General features: G+C 39.9%; 1 protein-coding gene across 4 annotated transcripts in view; it reads right to left on the bottom strand.

The window, feature by feature from the left end:
• MCHR2 (melanin concentrating hormone receptor 2) overlaps positions 1 to 25126 on the bottom strand; it is a 54875-nt gene extending 29749 nt beyond the window's left edge. The window contains exons 1-4 of one of the 4 annotated variants that reach the window (XM_032408171.1): positions 24622 to 24905; positions 7064 to 7236; positions 2318 to 2425; positions 633 to 737 (exon numbers count right to left, since the gene is read on the bottom strand). The gene's annotated coding sequence lies outside the window, so the exon portion shown is untranslated. Of the gene's footprint in view, positions 1 to 632; positions 738 to 2317; positions 2426 to 7063; positions 7237 to 24621; positions 24906 to 25005 lie in introns of those variants that run through there. The other 3 variants (XM_032408173.1, XM_032408172.1, XM_032408174.1) reach the window with 3 other exon arrangements.
• Positions 25127 to 25648: the final 522 nt, after the last annotated feature.

Raw genomic sequence — 25648 nt, 5'->3', positions numbered from 1 at the left:
CTCATTTTATATATGGAATCTGAGAAAGCTGAAGTCATAGAAATAGAGAGAATGGAGGCCAAAGGTAGTAGAAAGGGGAAATGGGGAGCTGCTGTTCAATGGGTATAAAGTTTAATTGTGAAAGATGAAAAAGTTCTAGAGATCTGCTGTATAACATTATGCTTATCATTCAACACTAGTTCACTTAAAAATTTGTTAAGAGGATTGATAACTCAGTAATAAAAAAGGTATGTGAAAGGACAAAATGGATGTTTGAGAAATGGGGCAGAGTGACTATTTCATGTTCTAGATGGAATATTTCAGTCAGTAGCCTATTGGTAAAATATGTTCACAAAAAATAAAAGGTAACATGGAAAGTAGAAAAAAAAATATTATTAAGATAGCAAAAAGGCAAGCCTCACAGGATATTTCTAAGACATATAGCCAAGAAAAGGCTCTTGTTCAGAATATATAAAATATATATATAAACCAATAAGAAAAATATAGACAGCTCAACAGAAAAATGCCCATAGACTTCAATAGACATTTACAAAACATCTTTCCAATGGTCAATAAACATTTTGTAAGGTATTCAATATCATTGGTGATAAGGAAAAGGCAAATCAAAACCACAATGGGATATCTATACCTACCTATCAGGTTGGTAAAAACTTTCAAGTCTGAGAGTTCCAAGTGTTGGTGAGGATGTGGAGCCACAGAAACAACCCCCACTGGTAGGAATAGAAATTGATAAACCGCTGTGGAAAACAAGGAGGCATTATTTATTATAGTTGAATATATACATATTGTTCCATGACCCAGAGATTTCCCCCTAGATGGGATATACCTAGAGATACGTTTATAGGTACCAGGATGAGTGCTCCCGTGTGTTCTTAGAAATATTTGGTTTAAATATCTTAAACTGAAAATGGTTAAAATGCCCATTAACAATGGGATGGATAATCAGTTGTGATATACCCACACAATGAAATACTTCACAGTATGAGAGGGAACGGACTACAAGTACACACAATAACATGGATGAATCTATTGACTTAAGGTTAGGCAAGAGCAACAATTCACATAGCATGATTCCATTTACGCAGAATTTAACAACACAGGCAAAACCAATCTATGTGATTAGGGATAGATATAATAATAGTAAAAATATAAAGAAAAGCAAAGGAGTGATAATTGGAAAAGTCAGATTAATGGGAGGGTTTTATGTATGGCTCTGCAGGTTATATTAACAGTAAAAATAGCTTCTAAAATGCAGTCTAATAGCTAACCATATGGCTTCAAGGCAATAATCTGAATCTCTGTTCTTTCTTCTTTATTAACACTTACCTTATGCTTAATTTTCCTGCTTTACCTCTGTGCTCTTTTATTCTTCTATCTTGTTATTTCAACCGTTAAAAATCAGCTAATATAAATGTTAACTTTGATTGTGTTTCTGTTATGCTGAAATTTGATGTCAAAATATAAAAAATTTTGCAAAAGAGCCATTTTCAAGCAAAACAGTTTTATATGACTGACTGGCTGAACTCATTGAATAATCTCACACAGAGAAACATATTCACAGTCAGGTACCTCATGTTGTTTTAAAAGCAAAAAATGTGGCTATTTGTAAAAGCCAAGATAACTAATCTATTTCAGTTTTCATTCTGTTATTTAGATCATGGAAAACCAATGCTTAAGAAAGATTTTGGGGGGCACACAAAAATCTAGTGTTTAACAGGTGAAAATGAACTTTTTTTTTTTTTTTTTTTAAGATTTTTATTTATTTGCGAGAGAGAGAATGAGAGACAGAGAGCATGAGAGGGAGGAGGGTCAGAGGGAGAAGCAGACTCCCTGCCGAGCAGGGAGCCCGATGTGGGACTCGATCCCGGGACTCCAGGATCATGACCTGAGCCGAAGGCAGTCGCTTAACCAACTGAGCCACCCAGGCGCCCTGAAAATGAACTTTTACGACAATTGTTTTTAAGTATTTCCACAAGTTCAATAAAGGAAATATGGTTTACATATTCAGAATAATAGGTTTGGGGAACGTATATGCATTTTTGGAAATGATTTAAATTTAAGACGTGGGTAAACATTTTCCAATGAATTATGTATAGCAATATCTATTATCTCCCAAATCATTTATGTATTTAATTATCTCTTCTCCAAATATAATCTACAGGAATATGACTCCCCAAGTTTTAGCCAACAGTCATGCTAATAAGTATGTTTCTAAGACTAATGGCCTCACATCTAAGATTTAGGAGTATAATTGATATGCCTATGTGTTTTTTTTTTTAACATTTAATAAAAAAAAAATTGCAGTCAGAAGGCTCACCTGTGATCGACAACTCCTGGGCTATTAAAATCGCAGCCCAAATCCCTTCAGCCTCACCTTTCCATCTCTCTGTACCTCTTCCTTTATTTATCCCAGTTCTCAAGTTCTCTGAGGAAGACAGGAATGTCAGAGAGTGAGAAAAGAAGTTATCCATAAAAGAATACTATGTGTGGAAAGAACCCTGAGAGTAAACTGTAACCTTTAATCTAAAACCTTTGCTCATGTCATTAAAAACCTGACAAGGTGAAGAGCCCTGTTACTTTGGCAGTTAGTGTTTTTCTTTCAATGTCAACCAAAACCTTTGTGTAGCATCTTCTGTAAATGTTGGAATTCAAATCGCTGAATCTGTAAAAATTCTATACAATTAAAATTTTATGAATCCTCCTATCATATTTATAAGAGATTTCTTGCTTTACCAATTCACCTAATTTCAAATTTGAGAAATGCATCAGTTGAATAATAAGCCCATGTCAAGGAAAATAACCTTGTTGTCCTTTACCTTGTCCTGTTAGCTGTGGCAGGCAGTGGCCTGCTCTCCCTCCAGGTATATGAACGTGAGAAAACTAAATATGAAAAGCTCCTGACCGGCAATATTTGGTGCTTCTTCAGGCTCAGCAAGTACCATATTCTTATCTTCCTTATCCCTATTTCTCATCCTTATGCCATATTCTTACCGAATCCTGAATAGAAAACTGCTCATTAGTTAAATATACAAAAATGAAGTATTAATTCACTGATGGTTGGTAAATATTAGCTGTTGAAAGAGTTTTAAGCATTATTTATTTAAATTATGTTCATATTTTAAATATTGTTAATATGGACTCAGAAGCTTTTTTTTTTTTTTAGAATCTTTTAGACAGAGAATCTCTCAATTCTTAAGTAAGATTTCATTATATCTGAGGGCCATTTTCATCCAGGACAAGTCCCTCTAATTTTATCATGAAAACCAGTGCTTTCTCTGACTGACTTAGTTTGCTTAGTATTAAAACTCTAGCTCCAACCACGTTGTTGCAAATGGCAAAATTTCATTCTTTTTTATGGCTGAGTAATATTTCTTTGTGTATATATGTATATATATATATACATATATATATACACACACCACAACTTCTTTATCCATTCATCAGTTGATGGACATTTGGGCTCTTTCCATAATTTGGCTATTGTAGATAATGTTGTTATAAACATCAGGGTGCATTTCACTCATCTGTGGAATTTAAGAAACAAATGATCATAGGGGGAAGAAAAGAGAGGCAAACCAAGAAACAGTCTCTTCACTATAGAGGACGAACTGATGGTTACCAGAGGGGAGGTTGGTGGGAGGATCAATAAAATAGGTGATGGGGATGAAGAAGAGCACTTGTGATGAGCAGCCGGTGTTGTACCTAAGTATTGGATCACTAAAATGTACACCTGAATGTAATATTACATTATATGTTAACCAACTGGAATTTAAATAAAAATTTAAAAAAATGAAAAAGGGAAACCAGTACTTAAATAAGATTAACTTCAGGGCACCTGGGTGGCTCAGTTGGTTAAGCGTCTGACTCTTGATTTTGGCTCAGGTCATGATCTCAGGGTCCTGAGGTTGAGGTTCTGCATGGGGCTCTGCACTGGCTTGGAGCCTGCTTAAGATTCTCTCTCCCTCTCCCTCTGTCCCCCCCCCCCCCAACGTGCTTGCATTCTCTCTCTCTCAAAAGAAATAACAGTAAAATTTTTAAAAAGATTAACTTAATAAATACTCCTTTGCAGAAAACTATCTGTATTGTCTCTATCTGTTCTCATGTGGTACCTCGAGGGTAAATCCATCCACCCAGGTATTAAATGAAAGTAATTTCCCCTTGAAACGTCTAGGTGTAAAACTCTTTCTCATTTATTAAATTGCAAGTTGTGACACTTATGTAAAATATAACCCCAGAAATCTGGGCCTAAATAGTTGAAGACATCTTTTTGTAGGAAGATTTTCTTCTTAAAAAAAAAAGGGGATGAAATTTATGCTTGTGAGGTTGGTGTTGAGAGAAGACTGACAGTGTCAGTTTAATATATTCTGATTCACATTGTTCGTCTATGTACACTGACATCTTCATACATACACAATTTATTCATGATGACTAGGACAAGCAAAAGGAGGAATGGATATAAAGGAAACTGGATTTTTTTTTTTAAGAAAAAGAGAGAGTGTTAAGAAGTCTGAAAAGTGATAGGAAAACGTACATGGCAAAGAAAAGCATGATGTAGAGAATAAATCAAAAGAACAGATGATGAGTTTACATACATTGCAATGATATTTCCCACAATTTTGATTATTTTAAAAAGTGAATCCTAAAATAATAATCCTCGACTATATTTCAATGAACATAATCATGTTGATGGGATTAAGTGAATCTGATGAGCCAGCTTTATGGCTGTTTGTCTTGTTACTCCTTTCAGGTTAAATATCAAAAAAAAAATTATATGGGAAAAAGTTCTGCTGCTAATAACTAGCAAAATCAATAAGGATGTTTTAATAGCCATAAAGCACAAAATATAACACTTACATTTACCTATTATACCCCTGTCCCTCCCCCCCCCACACCTACAGGTCCAAGTTGTATAGAATTGCTTTCTAAGTTATGGCCCAACTCATCGGGGTTCTTTATTTTTCACCCAATTCACCTATCTCTTTCCATTCTATTAAAACCTCTCTTTGGAGAATCTCTATTTTATTTTAATTTTTTGAAGATTTATTTATTTATTTTAGAGAGAGAGAAAGAGAGTGTGAATGGGGTAGGGGTAGAGGGAGAGGGAGAGAGAATTCTCAAGCAGACTCCCTGCTAAGCAAGGAAGCTGTTGTAGGGCTCAGTTCCAGGACCCTGAGATCATGACCTGAACAGAAATCAAGAGCTTAACTGACTGAGCCACCCGGGTGTCCCGGGGAATCTGTATTTTAATTAACTCCAGGCATGCTCTATTTCATGTCACTTATTCATTCAACAAACTTTATGATGTCTATAGCAAAGAACAAGATCAATAAGATTTCCACCTCCTGGAATTATTCTAATATATAAGGGTTTATGCTTTATAAAAATGTACTGAATTCTGTCACTTGCAATCTGTAACTTTGGTTAAGTAATTTCTCTAAGTCTCAGTCCACCCCCGGTAAAACAGTAATAATAACAGTACCTATCACAAAGTATGGTTGTGATGATTAATGTGATCATATGAAAAAGTGTTGAGCACAATGTGTTCTAGTAAGTGTTCAATTAAACTAGTTGTCATCATCATCATCATCATCATCAAATGTAATAGAGCCTCCCTATGAGGATCCCTGAGGACGGGAACAGAGTGACAAGAGTTGTAGGAGTAGGAGCTGTGAACCAAGGCAGGGCTGAGCTTAAGGCTTCACTTTTTTTTTTTTTTTTTTTTGAAGAGAGATGAGAGAGAGAAGAAAGCAAGATACTGATGGTGAGGTGGGGAGAGGGAGAGAGAGAATCTTAAGCAGGCTCCACACCCAGTGCAGAGCCCAAACCAGGGCTCAATTTCAGACCCTGAGATCATGACCTGAGCCTAAATCAAGAGTTGGACACTTAACTGACTGAGCCACCCAGGTGCGCCAAGGCTCCACTATTTGTTATTTATTTATTTATTTAAAAGATTTTATTTCTTTATTTGACAGAGAGAGAGAGCACAAGCAGGGGGAGTGGCAGAGGGAGAGGGAGAAGCAGACTCCTTGCTGAGCAGAGAGCCCGATGTGGGGCTTGATCCCAGGACCCTGGGATTATGACCTGAGTCGAAGGCAGCCACTTAACTGACTGAGCCACCCAGGTGCCCCTCCACTTTTTAAACTTTAGTCTACAGTGAGTGGCTTTAGAAACTGTTAAAAGGTATAAACCGAGGCACATTAAAATTTTTTTCAAGAGTTTATTTGAGCAGACATCCATTGGAATCAAGTAACATCAAACTGAAAGTGGTTAGAAGAGCCCCACTGACAGGGGCAAGGGGAAAGGTTTTTATAGAGAAGATACAGAAGCAACGCAAGAAAGTTATTTGATTGGCTGTAGCTTATGGTTGTCTTACTTGGGAAAGCCTCGTTTGCTGTTTGTGATTGGTTTGTTCTGAAGTGTTACTTCCTTGGATTCAAGTGCATTGACTTCAGCTTAGGGTTTGCTTTTATTACATAAGCTACCAAGGCATTAGGACCACCTCAGTCGAATGGCCTCCTTATTTAATCACTTTAACAAAATATAGTATCAGGGTTTTTTTACATTTTTTAAATTTTATTATGTTATGTTAATCACATAGTATCAGTTTTTAGCTCAAAACACTTCAGACAGTAAAGAGAACCAGAAGAAAAGGGATCACTCCCATGACCCTGTCTCTATCTATTGATTGTCTAGACAGCAGCTACAATGACCTGATCTAAGCATGGGAAATCAGGCTTGGTCACCTCTCACAGCTAGAAAGAAAACCTTATAGGGGTTACTCTCACTTCTCAGCTTCCCATATACCTCTAAGTGACAAGGAGAAGCTGGAGAGAAGGGACTAACAGAGTTTATCCTAATGAAGATTATACCATGAGTTGGTGATGATGATGAACAAATATGGCCAGATTGGCTGGGAGTGTGTTTTGAACATACACACCACTTCCTTTCTACCTGTCCCCTGTCTCCTTTGGGTAAGTAGTAGCTTAACACTGTAATCAATGCAGCCTAACCAATCGAACTTTATGGTCATCCTTGATTGATACAAAGGCATTTCACTTTTTACCTCAAACATTCACACCATCCTTCATTTGGATTCTTTTCCCAACTAACCACAAAGAAGGTTCTCTTCATTGGAATGATGAAGGAATTGGATCTCACATCTAGTGGTGGGTGTGCAGATGGTCAGGAACAGATGCAGATTTGTGGGTCCTTTAGCTTATTCAATGGGGAGGGGTGCTGTTTAAGTAAAAACAAAGTTACAAATACACATTTCAGTGCAGGTGTTTCTTTAGAATGAGAAAAGACATGACACACTACAAATTTTAAAAAGCTAAAAATACTCTAAACACAAAATCCAGGAAAGTAACATAATATTTTTATTAATTGCCTAACAAATACCTTTGTCCTACATGTTTTGGTTGCATAATCTTTAATTATCTCTACAAATGACAATGATTATAAAATATCATCTCTGTCACAGGTCAGAATCTATAGCCTTAGGAAAATATGTGATTTTGCAGAAGTCTCAACCTTTTTTTTTTCTTTTTTTTAAGATTTTATTTATTTATTTGAGAGAGAGAGTGGGGGGAGGAGTAAAAGGAGAGGGATAAGCAGACTCTGTGCTGAGCGTGGAGCCTGATGCGGGGCTCGAACCCATGATCCTGAGATCATGACCTGAGCCGAACCCACGACCCTGAGATCATGACCTGAGCCTAAATCAGGAGTCAGACACTTAACCAGCTGAGCCACCCAGGGGCTTTAGCTAACTGTGTGATTTTGCACAAGTCTCAACCTTTTAATGTCTGAGTTTTTTTTAGCCTAAGTAAAAACCACTTATAGTCCGGTGGACGCCAATTCTGCATGGGTTTGGGGCATCTGTGGTTGGCTCCATTGCCCTAGGAGCTGAAGCCACTGGCGGGGATGAATGGTGTGAAGGAGCCTGGTTGCTGTGGGCACTGCTTGTGTAGCCCGGCTCCTCCACGGCTCAGTCCTTCAAGCCCCCAGCCGCCCGTGCTGTTGTTCCGAAATGCTGCCTTAGGTCTGGCTGCTGCAGGCCGGCCAAGCTGTCGTCTTTCATGAAGCTTCACCTGTAGCTTTTTGACAGCTTTCCCCAGCTACTCATGTTTATTGATGAACCTAGGGTCTTTGAGCCCCGGGGTCCTGCTTCAGCTCACTTTCTGGTAGCTGCTTCTGTACGGGCACCTTTCAGCCCCTACGTCTGGACTGCTCAGGCCTTGCTAAGGTAAGGAGCGCTGGCTGGAAGCCAAGGCCTGCTGCTCACATTTGTTTTACTTTTAATTTAAGGGATTTGCCTCCTTCGCTAGAGTTCTTGCCTCATACACTTGCTGGCCCCTTGCCACACACATTTCTTCTTCAGCTACTCACACATTCCACATCAAAAGTGATCTTAGGCTTAGAGAGACCATAATGCTAATACCTACCTGACTTACTGATTTTGTTTTAAGTTTAATTTCACTTCTATTATGAAGTTATATTAGTAAATTTGGTTTGATGTAAGTAAATGCTTAACTTTTGGTAAGTGATTAAGGTCTGGGATACAGTTTGACATGTTATCCCACTCATTCATGAATCACTCTCAAAATGTGTGAATAAAAATGAGTCTTCCTCTGCTCAAGCATTATCTAACATTTTAATTAGCACGTTCAAAATCTCCTTTGACCTTGAACTGTATTAGCTGGAAGAGAATGTTCTTTGCAGATTTCAAAACCGGTTAAAGAGTCCAGACTCTCACATCTAGGCCTCCTTTTTCTAAACTCTTTAGATTCTTTGGAAAACTCCAGCTTATCATTTTGCTAGAGAAGGCTTTTTTTTTTTTATTAAACAATAGTTGGAAATAAATTTTGAAGGAAATATACTCTTTGCTTAGGAAGAACAGAGTATCCATGAGATTGTTCACGGGAGTTGTGGTACCAGCCAGAGTAGGGCGTGTCAATACTTTCATTCGTCCTAGATAGTTTTGCTTTCATAAGCCCCTTCCTCCATAAAAACTTAAGCATTATATCTTATAATTGCATTGGTATAAATACAGATACAATCCAGGTTGGATTCTATTTATTTTTCCCTTTTGAATTTAGAAAAAATTAAAATATTTTTATTGGCCTCTCCAAATTTTGTGGGCCCTAAGGCTTTGTGGCTTCTATGCCTAATGGGTAAATCAATTTCGCTTACCCTTATGTTAAAAAAATACAACAAAGTGTTGACTTAGAAACTCAAAATGTCATGCTGTTCCCTCAGCTTTGAGTGAAGACGACTCACTTATTTAGAAACAAGGCTATTATTACCAGTCAGGGGAACCACAGTGAAGTTTTCTAGATGATGAGGATACTTTATCATGCTACCATTCAGTCTTGGCCATATTATGTTTATTTCTGGAAATAAATATAAACTGAATGTAAGTGCTTCTAATGTGTGGTAAACTCAATAATTATACCCACAAATTGAGTAGGCAAGAAAAAAAAACACCCTAAGAATCAGCTTCGCGGAGAGTCTAGCGTTAGGTGGCAAAGGCATGGAGAAATGTGAAGGAAGAAAGTGCAACTGAACAGCCTGTCGGGGTGGGGGGCGTACCCAAAGACAACCTTTCAGCAGCTCGAGAAAGATGCCCCTCCACTAATGCTTGATGATGCTTGAAACTAATTTAACTGAGAATGTCGACTTTCATATCCATAGTGCAAATATTGCTTATAATGTGTACACCCCTGAGAAAATGAAGTGTTGTACTGAATGCATGATACAGAATTAAGGATTGCCATCTGAACTTCCTCAGAAAACAGGCTGCATTAAGGGGGAATGTCCCGGTTTTGCCTAGCTTTTGGAATCTGGAAGAGGTGATGGGGATTCAAGACAGTTCTTTAGAAGTATAGGTCATCCGTTGGCCTACAGCGTGTTGGGGGTGGGGTGGGGGGCTACAGATAAAGGAGGTCAGGTACCCTTCTTCATAACTTGTACTATAATCAGAGTGAGAGGACAGTGGGCTTTCTGAAGCAGTGTTAGAGAGTCCTGTTCTTCTGATGTTGGTTGGAGTGTGGGCAGGGAGGGAATGGGGAGAGGAGAAGGTGCCATGGCTAGAATTGGGCCAAGAGAACCAACAGTGCTCCTGCTACAATTTTGCAGGTCGTGCACTGCTCAAGGGTGCCACATCTAAGGGAGGGTGGTTTATTTACTTTGTAGACATCATAGGTTTATATATTTATTAAAACAGTTTCCTGGCTGATGGTAGTAGAGTACTTTGTTTTAAAGAAATTGGCATATTTTGTCCATTTTCTGACAGATGGAAGTCAAGTGTCTTGGGAAGGAGAGGGTCTCTAAATTGCAGAAAGGCACATTTAGGCTAGTAGTCCTGTACCCCTTCAGGAAGTTCTTCAGCCTGAAAGAATTCCTGCATTTTGCCCTTATAGGGCAGGAGTCATGTTTTTTTCCATCATTTTTTCCTATCACATAATATAGCACAGTTTACATGTGAAATTGTACTTTCCCCAAAACCAAGGTAGCCACTGGCCACATGTGACTGCTGAGCACTTGAAATATGGCTTGTTTGAATTGAGATGCACTATTAAGTGTCAAATACACTGAATTTTTTTTTTTTTTTTTTTAAAGATTTTATTTATTTATTTGAGAGAGAGAATGAGAGACAGAGAGCATGAGAGGGGGGAGGGTCAGAGGGAGAAGCAGACTCCCTGCTGAGCAGGGAGCCCGATGCGGGACTCGATCCCGGGACTCCAGGATCATGACCTGAGCTGAAGGCAGTCGCTTAACCAACTGAGCCACCCAGGCGCCCCAAATACACTGAATTTTTAAGACAAAGTGTGCAGAAATAGAAAATAGCTCCTCAATAACTAGTTCATAGCGATTATATATGGAAATGATAATTTTTTATATAATGGGTTAACGAAAGTATATTATTATAAAATATATTATTAAAATTAATTTCACCTGTTTCTTTTTACCTTTTAAATGTGGCTACTAGAGAACTTAAAGTTACAGACGTGGCTTGCATTGTTGGCTCCTATTTCTGCTAAACAGAGCTCGGCCTTAGAAAGCCGACTAGAAAAAAATCCTTGATAATAATTTATACAATAATCATTTATATTATCACCAGTTTAATACCCTTTAGTTAATATAATTCTGATCTACTTCATATTATCTCTAAGAATGATATGAGGCATAATCTTAAATAGGGTTAAAGAAGAAAATTTCTGAAAAATGTATGAACATAGTGACTCATGTTTGGGACAGATTTTTGTTAAATTTGATCATTTCCATTTATTACTGATTATGGTTTTACAGTTTTATTATTTTGTAATAGTTTATTGTTTTGTAGTTTATCTATAAACTAATGAGAAAGTAAGCATTCTAAAAGCACACTACCAAGCTTTACTCAACCAACTAGGGACCTTTGTTAAATACAATTTCTAGTTATATGACTTTTCCTCAGCACCACAGACTCTCCTTTGGGCATGAGTGAGATGGACCAAAGGAAGGCCAATATACTCTATTGAATCTGGACTGTTCTCATGCTTACCTGGGAGCATCTGGTTGCCAGGTCAGGTCAGGGCAGGCTGAGATTGAAGCTGCTTTTGTATGGGTGTGTGTGTGTGTGTGTGTGTGTGTGTGTGTGTGTGTGATAGAGAGAGAAAGAGAGATGGAGAGAGAGAGGGAGAGAAAGAGAACTTTCTGATATAATCTTTCTAAGGACTAGACATTACTGCCAATAAAACACCATCTATATTGGGATTTTCAGGGTTGAATCAAACCCTGGTTGTCCTAAAAAGTGGGAGTGAGATATATAACAGCAATGACAATGTGGAAGAATCCTTTATTCTGTCAATATCCAGTGGTCCACCTACAGGTACGGCTCACATAAAACTAATTTCCAAAACATCAAAGAGAAGATATATTCATTCAGATGGTACAATCCCAGAAGGGATGCATGAAATATTTAGTATTCGTTTCTGCTGCAGGTTTTATGATAAAAAGTTACCATGTATTTGAGTAGATGTCAAGATGGGGCTGTGAATTTAACAAAAGAAACCCTTAGATAATTTACACTTCTTTCAAATAGGTCAAATGCTCATAAAATAAGAGACATTTTAGTGTGACAATCAGAAATCTACTACAGTAAAAAAAAAACAAGGGTCTTCCTAACTGCTGATCCTTAACTTGGTCATCAAAGATAATGATTCATCTGCTTGTTTATTATTATTATTATTATTATTTTAAAGATTTTATTTATTTATTTGACAGAGAGAGACACAACAAGAGAGGGAACACGAGCAGGGGGAGTGGGAGAGGGAGAAGCAGGCTCCCTGAGGAGCAGGGAGCCTGATGCGGGGCTCAATCCCAGGACCCTGGGATCATGACCTGAGCCGAAGGCAGATGCTTGACTACTGAGCCACCCAGGCGCCCCTATTGTTATTATTTTTAATTCAAAAGTACAGACTGTTCTAAGCTGTGGTCCAAATAAAAAGTTACCAATTCATATATCTATCACTTACTATTCTATACTGAAGACAAAAAACAAAGATGTTTTATTTAATAATAAAGAAATAACTGGGGCGCCTGGGTGGCTCAGTCAGTTGAGTGTCTGACTCTTGATTTCGGCTCAGGTCACGGTCTCAGGATAGTGGGATCGAGCCCTGCGTTGAGCTAGGTGCTCAGCGGGGAGTCTCCTTGAGATTCTCTCCCTCTGCCCTTCTCGCCCCCCCCCCCGCCTCGTGCTCTCTCGCTTTCAAATAAATAAATAAATAAATAAATAAATAAATAAATAAATAAATAAAATCTTAAAAAAATAATCATGGGCACCTAACCTCCCCATTTCAGGCACCTGAGCCCATATCCTGGGGAAAAAAAAGTTGCTGACAATCTGCTAGCTTTATTTAAGTAGTCTCGTGTGAACGTAGCACCTTTTTAAAAATTTTTTTTGGGTCGACACATTTGATTTTCATCCCAGGCTTTTTAGGACATGACCCTCTCTCTCTTGAGTGAATTGAATGGTGCCCCATGATAAGGAGCGCTTATGGGAAAGAACGCTTAGTATGAACCCAGCCACAGCCTAGGAAACATTCCCGAAGCCACTAAAATATTAAAATAATGTCACAAAAGACAAGAGGACTTAGAGGCTTGTCTCACGATTAAGAGTGTAAGCTCTGGAGCCTGAGTGCCTGAGACTGAATCCTGGCTCTGACACTATCTGTGACCTTGGGCAGGTCATTTCACTTTTCTATGCCTTAGAATCTTCATCTGTAAATTGGAGAATAATAATAGTACCTACCTCCTAAGGTTGTTTTGAGAATTGAATGAAATAATGCATTTAAAGCCCCATGCCAGATGTAGAGTAAATGCTCATAAATATTAGTTAATAATTTAATTCTCCTCACGGTTCTATGCCCAGAGTCTTTAAAGTATTGGTGCAGAAAATGAAATTGACAACTATTAGTTTATTTAATATATTTCCTTAGCGTCCTCTTAGCCCACTGAATTTCCAATGATAGGAGTATATCTGTTGATATAATGGCCCACTCTTTTCCCCAAACTTTGTGCTTTTGCCTTCCTTTTTCTGGCACCTTCTCTGCCTCCTCTCTCACTCAGACTTGCCCCCACATGAGTACCCTGTGTTGCTTTAAGATTTCAGAGGGCTGGGTGCTTGGTAGGCACAGTCCATTAAGTGTCTCACTTTTGGTTTTGGCTCAGGTCGTGATCTCAGGGTCATCAGATCAAGCCCTGTGTCAGGTTCCACACTCAGCATGGAGCCCGCTTGAGGTTCTCTCTCCCTCTCCCTGCCCCTCCCACTTGTGTTCTTTCTCTCTCTCTCTAAAATAAATAAATCTTAAAAAAAAGATTTCAGAGGGCAAAAAAAGGACTCGTCAATTAAATCAGTGTTTGTAGATGGAAAGGAGCACTTCTCCTACCCCATCTCCATATTCTATAATTCCTTCTCCTATGTATCTGGGAGATTGCTGTGGAAAGAAAGGGCCTGTAGAGGAGATTTTGTAGATGTTCTATTTACTGGAGTTGAGATAAAAATGATTGGTATTTTTCTGCTAAACACTTCCCTGCAGAGGTAAGAGTTTCAAGAACAAAGAAGAGGGTGGCCATAAAAAAAAGACATTCTAATCCTGGGCATCAGCTTGTGACCAGAGCTGTTTTCCTCAAAACTGGGGTCTGGCCTCTGGGAAAGTCCTTGTCCTCAAAGGGGACCTGGCCAAAGAAGTGTGGGTATAAGACTGGGGACGCTGGGGCTGCATCCAGGTTCTACCCTGCCAGGACTGAGAAGTGGGCAAATTACTCAACCTCTTGTAACTTCAGTTTCCTACCCATTTAATGAGAATAATAGAGCCCATCTCCTAATGCTGTTTTGAGGAAATGAGATGGTATAGGGGGAGTACCTGGCACACAGTAAGTGTGAAATAAGTGCTGGTGATTGCTGTAGTTACTGTTAATTTTCTATCTACGCCTTTGCTCATGTTCTCTCTGCATGAAAGTACCTGTCCCTCCTTGATGATGTGGAGAACTCCTCTTTTTAGGAATGCCTCACCTTCTTGGAGAAGTAGCCTCCATTTTTTTTCCAGGATCGTGAGTCTCACTTGCCTCTATGTTCTCAGGTTTTGTATGGATCTCATGATTTTTAGTGCTATGTTCACATTCCTCTTCCCACAAACTGTAAGTTACTGTAAACACGTGACATATGTTCAACATCTGCTTTTTGACTGAATGAACAGACAGTTTCTCTCTCCAACCCTTGATCCCCCTGACAACTTCCCATATACCTTGCATCTAATTCCACATTCCGGACTGTAATTTCATGGCCCCTGAGGCAACTTGCTCCCCACCGTCTTTGTGTTCCATTCAGATGGGTCTTCTTTGGGTTCTCCTTCTCATAGCCCCACTGCTTCCTTCGGTTAGGGCAGCTTCCTCTCCCACCACGACAGAATTCCTCTTCAGTCTTTCCTAGTCCACCTCAAAGCTGCCTCCTAAGTTAAGCCTTAGTTAATGGCTCACATCAGCTCACCTCTCCCCAACTCTACTCAGGGTGACTGCTCAGAAATGTAACAGTACCAAGGCATGTTACAAATGTAACATCTCAAAAGGTACTTTGTGGTGAGAGTGGTCTTCCTCAAGGTGTATGTAGCTGGTGCCAGCCATGACGTTAGTGACCCCCCCCCCCCGGAAAAGGACTTTTCTTGCTCCTGGGTCCTCATGCTTAGATGTTTGTTCATAGAGGATGTCATGAGTAGAGAATTATGTCTCAAAGCGCCATCCAAGCCAGCAGAATATGCATGACAACCGTCCTTCCTGTAACTAGGACCCTCTCCTCTTTTATTATCCTTCCGTCTGCTACTCTGAACTTTCGGAAGCAAGCCTTCTCCTAATTGTTTCAAAAAGAGAATTTTTTGTTATTTTTTAAAAAGATTTTATTTATTTATTTGACAGAGAGAGAGAGCACAAGCAGGGGGAGTGGCAGGCAGAGGGAGAGGAAGAAGCAGGCTTCCCGCTGGGTGGGGAGCCCAAGGTGGGAATCGATCCCAGGACACTGAGATCACAACCTGAGCCGAAGGCCGACCCTTAACTGACCACTGGCTGCCCAGATGCCCCCCAAAAAGTGAATTTGAGATCATCACAGTCTAGCTTTTGTCTCTTCACTCCAATGAAACTGTTCTTGTCAAGCTTATATAATCTGATGGTTGACTACATATAGTGAATTCTTATTTTAGTTGATTTCCTGGCAACAGCTAACATCATTGCATAATTCCTCCTTAAAACACTCTTTTCTCTTGACTTCCTTAACATCACACTTGCTTAGTTTTCTTGTTACTGTCTGGATGTTCTGCTCAGTCTCCTTTGCTGGTTTCTCTTCCCTTGCCAGTCCTTAAAGTGTTGACACTCCTTAATGTTTGGTCCTAAGCCGCTACCTCTTACCTCTTACCCGTCCTCCTCCTCTGCAAGGTCTTATCTATTCCTGATTTCAACGATTTTGTGTGTGTGTGCACGTGTGTGTGTATATTGCTGCTAAAATGATAATCATGGTGTTGATGAAGATGATATGGGCTGAGCTCTTAGTACATGCCAAGCTCTTTAAGAATTTCATTCGTATTAAGTGGTTTAATCATCACAGTAAACCTATGAGGTAGAACTATTATTAATCCTATTTTACAGATAAGGGCAGAGTCAGGAACTGACCAAACAGTCTGGCCTTGGATCGTGCACTGTTAGCACGTTGCAGTGCCTGTTTCCATCCTAGAATTCTGTCTTTATTCCTGAATATCACCCTTGGATTTCCCACAGGCACCTCAAGTAATATACATTAAGAACTAAACTTATTATCCTCCATAGTTCCCAGTTTGCAAGGATGGCACCACTTCTGCCCAGTTGGCCGAGCTGCACACCGGCATTGTCTCTGCCTTCATTCTCAACTGCTATTTAATTAGGTAGCAGATTCTCTCCATTCTGTTCCTTTCCCCAGATGCAACTACGTTTCTCTAGCCTCATTGCTACTACCCTGATTTTGGACACTCTAAGTACCCTTTTGTCTCTGTTACTATAATAACTTCATAATTGGCTTCCTCGCTTCTTGTCTTGCTCCCTCTGAAGCCAGTACTAAACAGATGATATAATTTGTCTGCTTACATACCCTTTAATGCCTCCACCTTGCCCCCAGGCTTGAGGCACACCGCCTCAGTGAGGCTAGATGACAGACTTGGCTTCTCTCTCCTGCCTCAGCTTTTGCACCTGCTCCTCACACTGTTGGTTCAGCTCCTGGAACCTGCCACAAACTGCTCCATCTTTGCATCCTCACACTTGCTCTTCTCTTTGCCTTTAAGTATCTGGCCTCTCCTCTTTACTCCATTTTGGGTCAATATATTATACTTTTAGTTTTTAGCTTTGTACATTTTAGTATTTTTATATTTTAAATGCTTGCTTTGTCAGCTTGGGTACATTATCCTTTGACTCACATGTATCACACAAGAAACCTCCCATCTTCTTTCCCTCTTCCTCTTCCAATTTTGATAGGTATGTAATTACAAATGTTCAGGGCCTCTAGCATGCCATCCTAGTCCTTACACTCAGTTTGGGGTTGGTTCCTCAGTTAAATACATTCTGTGCCCCCTGCCATTCCTTTTCTGTAGGTGAGGAGTTTGCCAAAGCCCCACAAAAAGCAGATGGCAGAGCCAGTATTTAAATCAAAGTTTGACACAAAATTTTGTGTTTTTTCCACTACATCATGCTTCTTTTGAAAGTAGAAACACATACATATTTAAAAGATAAACTATACTGAAAGCAAAAGAGATCAAAATAGTACACAGGAAAAATAAACAAAAATATAAAAAGAGATAAAAAGGAAACATGATAAAATCTAAATAAATAAATATATAAAAGAGACTACAATTAACTGATACAAAACATGTAAAAATAAAAATTATTTTAAAAATTCTATGTAATACAAAAGATTATATGTATTTTTTATAAGATATTTGCAAGCCAATAATAAAGTCAAATAAAAGGAAACAAGAGATTAAAGCCTAGAGAGAGATAATCTTTTTTTTAAAGGCATTAATATAAGGTTAAAAATCATTAGGGATAATATGCATTTTTTGAACAAAGACAGTTATAGATGCTAGCAGAATATTTAACCTATTCACTCTCCCAAGGAACAGCTTCTTGCAAGACATTTCTGGTTTGGTTTTCCTTGGCTGGTTTATAAATCATTTGGGATGCCTTCAACTTCTAGTTTGAGAAGAACCAACCCTAAACAGCTTAAACATAGCAGATAAGTCCAGATTCACAGTGGTAGATCTTAGATTGTTTATTTCGATGACCTAATGGTGACATCAGGTTCTAAGTCCTTTCCATCTTTCTCCACTGCAGCCCCCTCATCAGGTAAGCTTTTTTCCAAGGCTGGTCCCCTCAGGGATACAAGAAGGAGGCAGCAGCTCCAAACACCACATCTTCACATAACCACAAAGACCAGAAAAGAAACCACCCCTTTTTTGTGGACAGTGTTGGAGAACATGCACTCCTTTCCAAGCAGCCTGTCCTGCAGACTTCCCCACAAGTACCAATGGCTGGAACTGTGCCACTTGCTCATTGCTAAACTAATAAGTAGTAAGTGGAGCACAATTACAGTGATTAGTCTAAAATAATCTAGATTTCCCCCCTGGCCACCCCAAGGCTAGAGATGGACATAGACTCACCTGATGCACACAGCCACACAAACCCAATGCAAGGAGAAGAAAATAATCAACCAACAGCATTTGTCATAGGTGGAGACAGAACAGAAAGATTTTACCCTTCACCCTTGACCAGTCTGTCTCTCACTTTTGACTCTTAAGTACCAGTGAGGGTCAGGATAGGCTGGGTGAAGACCACAACTCCATTTTATTTTATTTTATTTTATTATTTTATTTTATTTTGCTTATAACAGCTGATTGTTTTGGGCACAAGTTGCTATCATTAGGTCTATAACTTTTTTTAAATATAATGAATAACACACTGGATTTCTCTCCAAGAACGGCCATAATAAATATTTACCCATGACTAATTTTATCAGTCAGTGAAGAGACCAGGCTTCATGTGTCCAAGAGCTAGATGGATATTTACACATACACGCATGTGCAGTCATACCCACAAACACACCTGTGACTCCAGTGAGAAAAATAAACATAAAGTACTTGTTAAAAATAAGCATTTACAATGGTCGAAGAGGGTCCAAGATCATATGTACAGAAATACACCCCAAATTTAAAATTACTGCCTAGATTTTCATGAAAAAGGGGAAGACATGAAAACCAACACAGAGAAGTGTCAATTATAATAATAAACAAATTTATAGAATATGTGTAATGTGTCAGATATTGTACTCAGCTCCTTATGTATATTATCTCAATTCTTACAATCACATTCATAGTAGATACTACTACTATCTTCATTTTGCAAATGGGGATACAGAGGCTAAGAGGACGAGGACATTGCTCAGTTCACCCTGGTAATGAGTGGTAGGGCCAAAAACCTATTTCTGTCTGCCTCCAAGGCTGTGTGGTCAGTCTTTGACCTCTGCTGAAAAGATGGGTGAAGCAATAGACACAGTTCTCCTGAAATGTTCCCTTCCCTTTAGGGATCCAAACTACTCCAAAGAGCCTGTGGGACATTGGGTTAATGGATTATCCTTGTCATTGCTGTTTGAAAAGTACCAAGAAACACCTTGAGAAAATTACTCTTATCTCATATAGAAGCTCTTTATAAAGAACAAACGGCATAAATTCCCTTCTAGATTTTGAAAATATAAAGTATTTTAGGTAGAATTTATACAATGAAATGCTTTAATAGTTAATTATATGATATTTGTATTTGAAAAGATGTTTTTATATGTGTTTTATGAAATGATCTCCACCAAAGAGAGTAGCTTCTCTTTTAAATTTCTGAATAATTTTGTTGGAGGAAAACACTCACTTAGACTTTTATTTATTTATTTATTTATTTATTTATTTATTTATTTTGAAAGATTTTATTTATTTATTTGACAGAGAGAGAGAGACAGCAAGAGAGGGAATACAAGCAGGGGGAGTGGGAGAGGGAGAAGCAGGCTTCCTGCTGAGCAGGGAGCCCGATTTGGGACTTGATCCCAGGACCCTGGGATCATGATCTGAGCCAAAGGCAGATGCTTAACGACTGAGCCACCCAAGCCTCCCTCACCTACAGTTTTAAAAAAGAGTGGCAATACATGATATTTTTATACATTTTCAAGATCAAAAGGCATTTTTTAATGCAAGTTTATTTGCAAGGCCATAGGCTTAAAAAAACCCAGAACTAAGTTCCTTCTTAATGAACTTGAGTGATCACAGCATTGTAAAATGAGTAGCTCAGTTTTTTAGAAGGTTTGGGACATGGGATATATTTAGAACAAGGTGGGAACCAGTTGATGAGACTTCATGTTTTTGATGACTTTACAACCCAATAGTACTTAACTTACACACTTGAAAATTGTGGCAATGAGCTGCTAAATGTATGAGACTAGAGTTCATTGTGGCAAAAGTTTCGCCAGTGCTTTAGATGCTTAATATAAATCCCTAAGGATAAAACTTCTTCTTAAGAAGCATGGTTCCCATCTAGTTCTCTCAGAATGTTAGAGTCACAAAATAAACACACTATCATGTGTGTGTGCATGTGTGTGTTTATTGCAATGGATGATCATGATAGATACTTGGATTCATGAGCAATTCTATTAGATATCAGTATATAGACCAACAGCATTTTCCACAGAACTAGAACAAAGAATCTTAAAATTTGTAAGGAACCACAAAAGACCCCAAATAGCCAAAGAAATCTTGAAAAAGAAAAGCAAAGCCAGAAGCATCACAATACCAGACAGACTTCAAATTATATTACAAAGCTGTAGTGATCAAAACGGTATGGTAGTGGCAAAAAATATACACACGGATCCATGGAGCAGAATAGAAAGCACAGAGATGAACCCAAAACTACATGGTCAATTAATCTTCAACAAACCAAGAAGGAATATCCAATGGGAAAAAGACAGTCTTTTCAACAAATGATGTTGGGAAAACTGGACAGCAAAATGCAAAAGAATGAAACTGGACCACTTTCTTACCCATACACAAAAATAAATTCAAAACGGATTAAAGACCTAAATGTGAGACCTGAAACCATAACAAATCCTAGAAGAGAGCACAGGCAGTAAATTTTTTGACATTGACTGCAGCAATTTCTTCCTAGATATGTCTCCTGAGGCAAGGAAAACAAGCAAAAATAAAATGTTGGGACTACATCAAAACAAAAAGCAAAGGAAACAATCACACCAAAGGAAGCAATAAACAAAACTAAAGGAAATCCATGGAATGGGAGAAGATATTGCAAATGACATACCTGGTAAAGGGTTAGTATCCAAAATCTATAAAGAACTTATAAAACTCAACACCCCCAAACATGAATAATCCAATTAAAATATGGGAAGAAGATGTGAATAGACATTTTTCCAAAGAAGACATACAGATATATGAAAAGTTGCTCAACATCACTCATCATCAGGGAAATGCAAATCAAAACTACAATAAGCTATCACCTCACACCTGTCAGATTGCTAAAATCAAACAATAAGAAACAACAGGTGTTGGTGAGGATGTGGAGAAAGGGGAGCCCTCTTGCACTGTTGGTGGGAATGCAAACTGGTGCAGCCACTCTGGAAAACGGTATGGAGGTTCCTCAAAAAGTTAAAAAGAGAACTACCTTACCCTCCAGCAACTGTGCTACTAGCTATTTACCTAAAGAATACAAAAGTACTAATTCAAAGGGATACATGCACCCTGATGTTTATAGCAGCATTATCTACAACAGCCAAATTATGGAAATAGCCCAAGTGTCCATCGATAGATGAATGGATAAAGAAGAAGTGAGCTATATATATGGAGGGAAAAAAAAGAGAGAGAGGGAGATAAACCAAGAAACAGACTCTTAACTATAGAGAGCAAACTGATGGTTACCAGAAGGGAGGTGGCTGGGGGATGGATGAAATAGGTGATGGGGATTCAGGAGTGCACTTGTGATGAGCACCAGGTGTTGAATGGAAGTGTTGAATCCCTATATTGTACACCTAAAACTAATATTACACTGTATGTTAACTAACTGGAATTTAAATAAAAACATTTAAAAAAGACTTGAGGACATAGAGTTAAGAATTTTATTTTTTATTTTAATTAAATAAAATGTATCAAAGTTACTCTGATGTGTATTTAATGAAATAACACAGTTGTTACTGTGCTGCATGGTAATTAGCTGCAAGCCGTAGGAAACTGTAAAAGGACTGTCATTTTGCCAGCACTCATTTTTTGTCAGCACTAATTTTACAGTCAAATCTAATGTCTAAACACTTCTCTATAGTCATACTGTTTTGCCTAGATAAGAATCATTCTCTTCCTCTCTGTCTCCTTTTGCTTTTCCTCCTGCCCTTTCCCCCAAATCTGGCTCAGCATTCCCATTCATCACCCCCTCCCCCTCCCCACCCTCATCAGGGAATCCAGCTGCTTGGAAATGGCAGGCCCTGGATTCAGCAGACTTTGAAGCCATGCCTCATTTGGATCCTTAACTGTAAATTTCCTGCTTTATTTGTAGGGATCTTTATAACATCCCTAATATTTTGGTGTGGGACAGAAAGAAGAAACGCAGCATGAGGTGAGAATGTGGGACCACAGGGAGAGAAAGGGCATGTGCCAATGCTTGGGAACCTCAGCATTTGAGTTTGGGGTTAAGAGGAATGAGAGCAGGGATGGAGATAAAGGATGGGGAAAAGAGGGGAGTAGAGCAGCCTCTGGGATCCACTACCTCTGTAAGAGACCCTGTGTCCATACATGTCCCTGGGGCATAGCTTTTGGCAGATTTAGCCTAAGCTCCTCCTCCCAAAGAAAGCCGGGGGGTGGATAGACAGGGAGAAGAGAGCCACTCGGGCTTTTCTCACCAGCCCTCACAGGTAAAGCACGCTTACCTCTCTGGAGGAATCAGGCAGATTAAGGCCCAATCTTAGTCCTGTCACTTTCTAACTCTGTGACTTCCACTAGTCACTCAACTTCTCAAAGCCTCATTTTCCCCAGTGATGGTTTCCCCATTGGTGAATAGGACTGGCACTCTCCACCTTACATATTTCTTGAGAAGATTTAATGAAATGAAGCATCCAGACATTGCTTAACACAGAGTAGGCTCTTGACAAAAGTTCTTTCTTTTCTTTTCTCCTCCCCTGAAGCACAAAGAAGGCTCCCCCTGCCCCAGCCTGATCTTTCCCCATCTCCAGCTTTCCTCAATTTTCCCCATCTATATTTATTTCATTTCACTTCTGAGGATTGGAATGTTAAAGATAAATGTACAAAGTTTTGGGGGTGAACAAATATGAGACAGAAGGTAAGTGACAGATTTGGTTCCTTCCTGGTGGATTACAGAAGGCAGTGTCATAGTTCTGGAGAGGGTGTCATGGAGAAAGGCAATGTCTTCAGGGCACAGGAGGATTTTCCATCTTTTGTCCTTTGTGGCGTGGGAGATGTGACTATCCTTCCCAAGGCACCTAGGGCCTCTGACCAGGCACTGCCCCACCCATCAGGTCCAATGGGCTTCCAAAGGTCCTGTTGAGAGAAAGCCCTGTATCCTACTCTGGGACTAACCTAGTAAGCTGGGAAGTTTGGAGTGTCCGAAGGGATAACCGCTGCGCCTTATACATTTAGCTCATCACTTGTGTTAAGTGCTCCAGGCTCACTTCTTGACTGATACTGGACTTAGCACTAAACTGCAATAGATCTCTCCCCCAAATCCATTTCTGGTATTTGGGAAAAGCTAAGCTGATGCTAAAAATGAAATTGGTTCTCTCACAGCATCTTGGTCCCACAGGACTATGCCTGGCTCCTCTTTAAAGTGCCTGCTGGTTTTCTTTCCCAACTTGATCTCTGTTTAACAATCTATATTAATATTTCAGAAACATTAGGTGGCCTGTGTATTGATGGAACTTTATTCCCTAGGCTTGAAAAACTCTTTTCTTGGAATTGGATTGCTTTGGACAGTTTAACAACCAGCGCTAGGCTAAGAGTCAAATAATATTGCTCTTGTAATTATCTTGTCATGGCATGAGACGATAGATGAGGCCAGTCTGCTCTGCAAAAGGCCAATTCAATGGTGACATTAAACAGATGTCATGATCCAAATGAAATACAAATAATGGGTTACAAACCCAACCCAGTCATATCCAGCCAGTCAGCACACCCTCCCCATATCTCCACCCACTATATTATACTAACAAATATATTTAAGTAGAAAACGCAGTATTAAAAAGTTAGAAAACATTCACCAAAAACACCCCACCCCCAAATCTGCACTGAGCTAAATTCGGTGAAATTTCTGTGCATACCTCAAGTGGAAACAATTCCATGTTTCTGCCTGATTCTTTAGTAGTAGCTTCAGGGGCATTTTAATAAGAAGATTCTACTACAAATGAAGATACCAGACTTTGGGGCAAAACCTTATTAAGAAGCATAAGAAAGCACATTGCTCTCTCATTGCTAAAGAAAGAACTTTAAGAAAGCATTTCTCAAAGGCTCTAAGAAGCCCCAGACTGATGTGTAAAAGCCTAGGCAGCCTCCTTCCCTCTCACCCCAGTTCCCTGCTACCTGGGAGGCCATCAGAGGAGTTCAGATGCCCCTGCACACCTCCTGTGATCTATGAGTAATATAAAGTTAGCCAAGTGGGGAGGGGGCGTCACAGAAGGCCGTCCCAACGGGTGAGCGAACATGGACACAGGCAGAGGCAGAGAGGGAGATCTACCAAGGGTGTGGAACTGTACTTGGCTTTTCTAGTTTAGAAAAGGGATCCTGAACTCCGGGTTAGGAAAACAACCCAGTGATCAATGCCTCCCGTTGCCAACTCTATTCCACCCTTTTTACTCCCGGAGACGAGCTCCGTGCGCTCCATCTTTCTGAGCTGAGGCTGCTGCCTCCCTGAAAGCCATACTGCCTTTCTTTTCCCACTTTTGTTTCCATTTTCTTCACCGAGTATGAAACTAGTCGCCCCCCGCCCCGCTCCTCCCCGCAGGCGCCTCCACAGAAGCACACTCTGTACCTTCCGGGGCTGGAGAGAAGATGCTCACAGAGATCGGACCCCTGTAGCGAACCCTCCCTTTGGGAGGAGCAGCGGGTGGAGCCGGCGGGGACAGCCCCCCAGCGCGGACCGCAGTACCCCGGGCGCGCCCACTCTAGGCGCCTGTGGCTTCGAGCTCCGAGCTCCGGCCAGCTGAAACGTCACCTGAGGGCTCACTGTCCTCCCCCTGGGATGACACGGCGGCAAGCGGCCCGAACGCCCTTCTGTGCGGGACCGGACACCTAGCAGACGGGTCCTCGATGCAAAGCCGCGGGCAGCGGTCCATCCGGGGGAAGGTGGGGAGGAGTGGGAGGGTCTGGATCGGGAGCGCGGTCTAAGACAGGTCTGGAGCCAAACCCTACCTACCTCCACTTCCAAAGGGAGTGTCAGGAGAAAGAAACGGCCGCAGCCCCAAACAGGAGGCTTACTCTTAACACTGAAAGCCACTTCATTCAATCAGCACCTTTACTGAGCACCTTCTGCGTGCCCTGAGATGTTCTAGGAGCTTGGGAAGCCCTAGCGAATACAATGTTAAAACGTCTCTGCTCTTCGAGGAGCTATTGTTTCTAGTGACTGGTAATCAGTCATGTTCCTGTGAACATTTGTAGGTGTTTTCAGCTAAAGAGTGAGGGAATAGAATTCTGACTTGCTTTTTATTTCAACAAATGTTTATTGATGGCCCAAAGATTCAATCGAAAGGTGGGAGGGAAGGAGGGAGATGAAACTTACAATATCATCAAGGAGCTGGTTTCTTTTTAGAACTTTGGCTTAGCCTGATTAAATCTCTTTGGTACCTCCCAAACTGTAAACTTGAACCAACAAAGCGGCTTATAGTGACCATGAGCTTCATGCTTTCCCATCGATCAAATCTGATCAGTTGCTACTTAGCAAATAAGGTGACATTTATAAAGTTGGACCTGGATCACTTCTTCTTACCCAAGAGAGCCTCACAGGGTTATGAAGACAGACAGTCCTGATTCCATCCCAGCCTCATAATTTACTATTAGGT

The sequence above is a fragment of the Phoca vitulina genome, unplaced genomic scaffold (assembly GCF_004348235.1).
Source record: "Phoca vitulina isolate PV1807 unplaced genomic scaffold, GSC_HSeal_1.0 scaffold9, whole genome shotgun sequence".
Lineage (NCBI taxonomy): Eukaryota > Metazoa > Chordata > Mammalia > Carnivora > Phocidae > Phoca > Phoca vitulina.
Note: the sequence above shows the minus strand (reverse complement) of the source record. Positions and strands in the feature narration are given on the sequence as shown.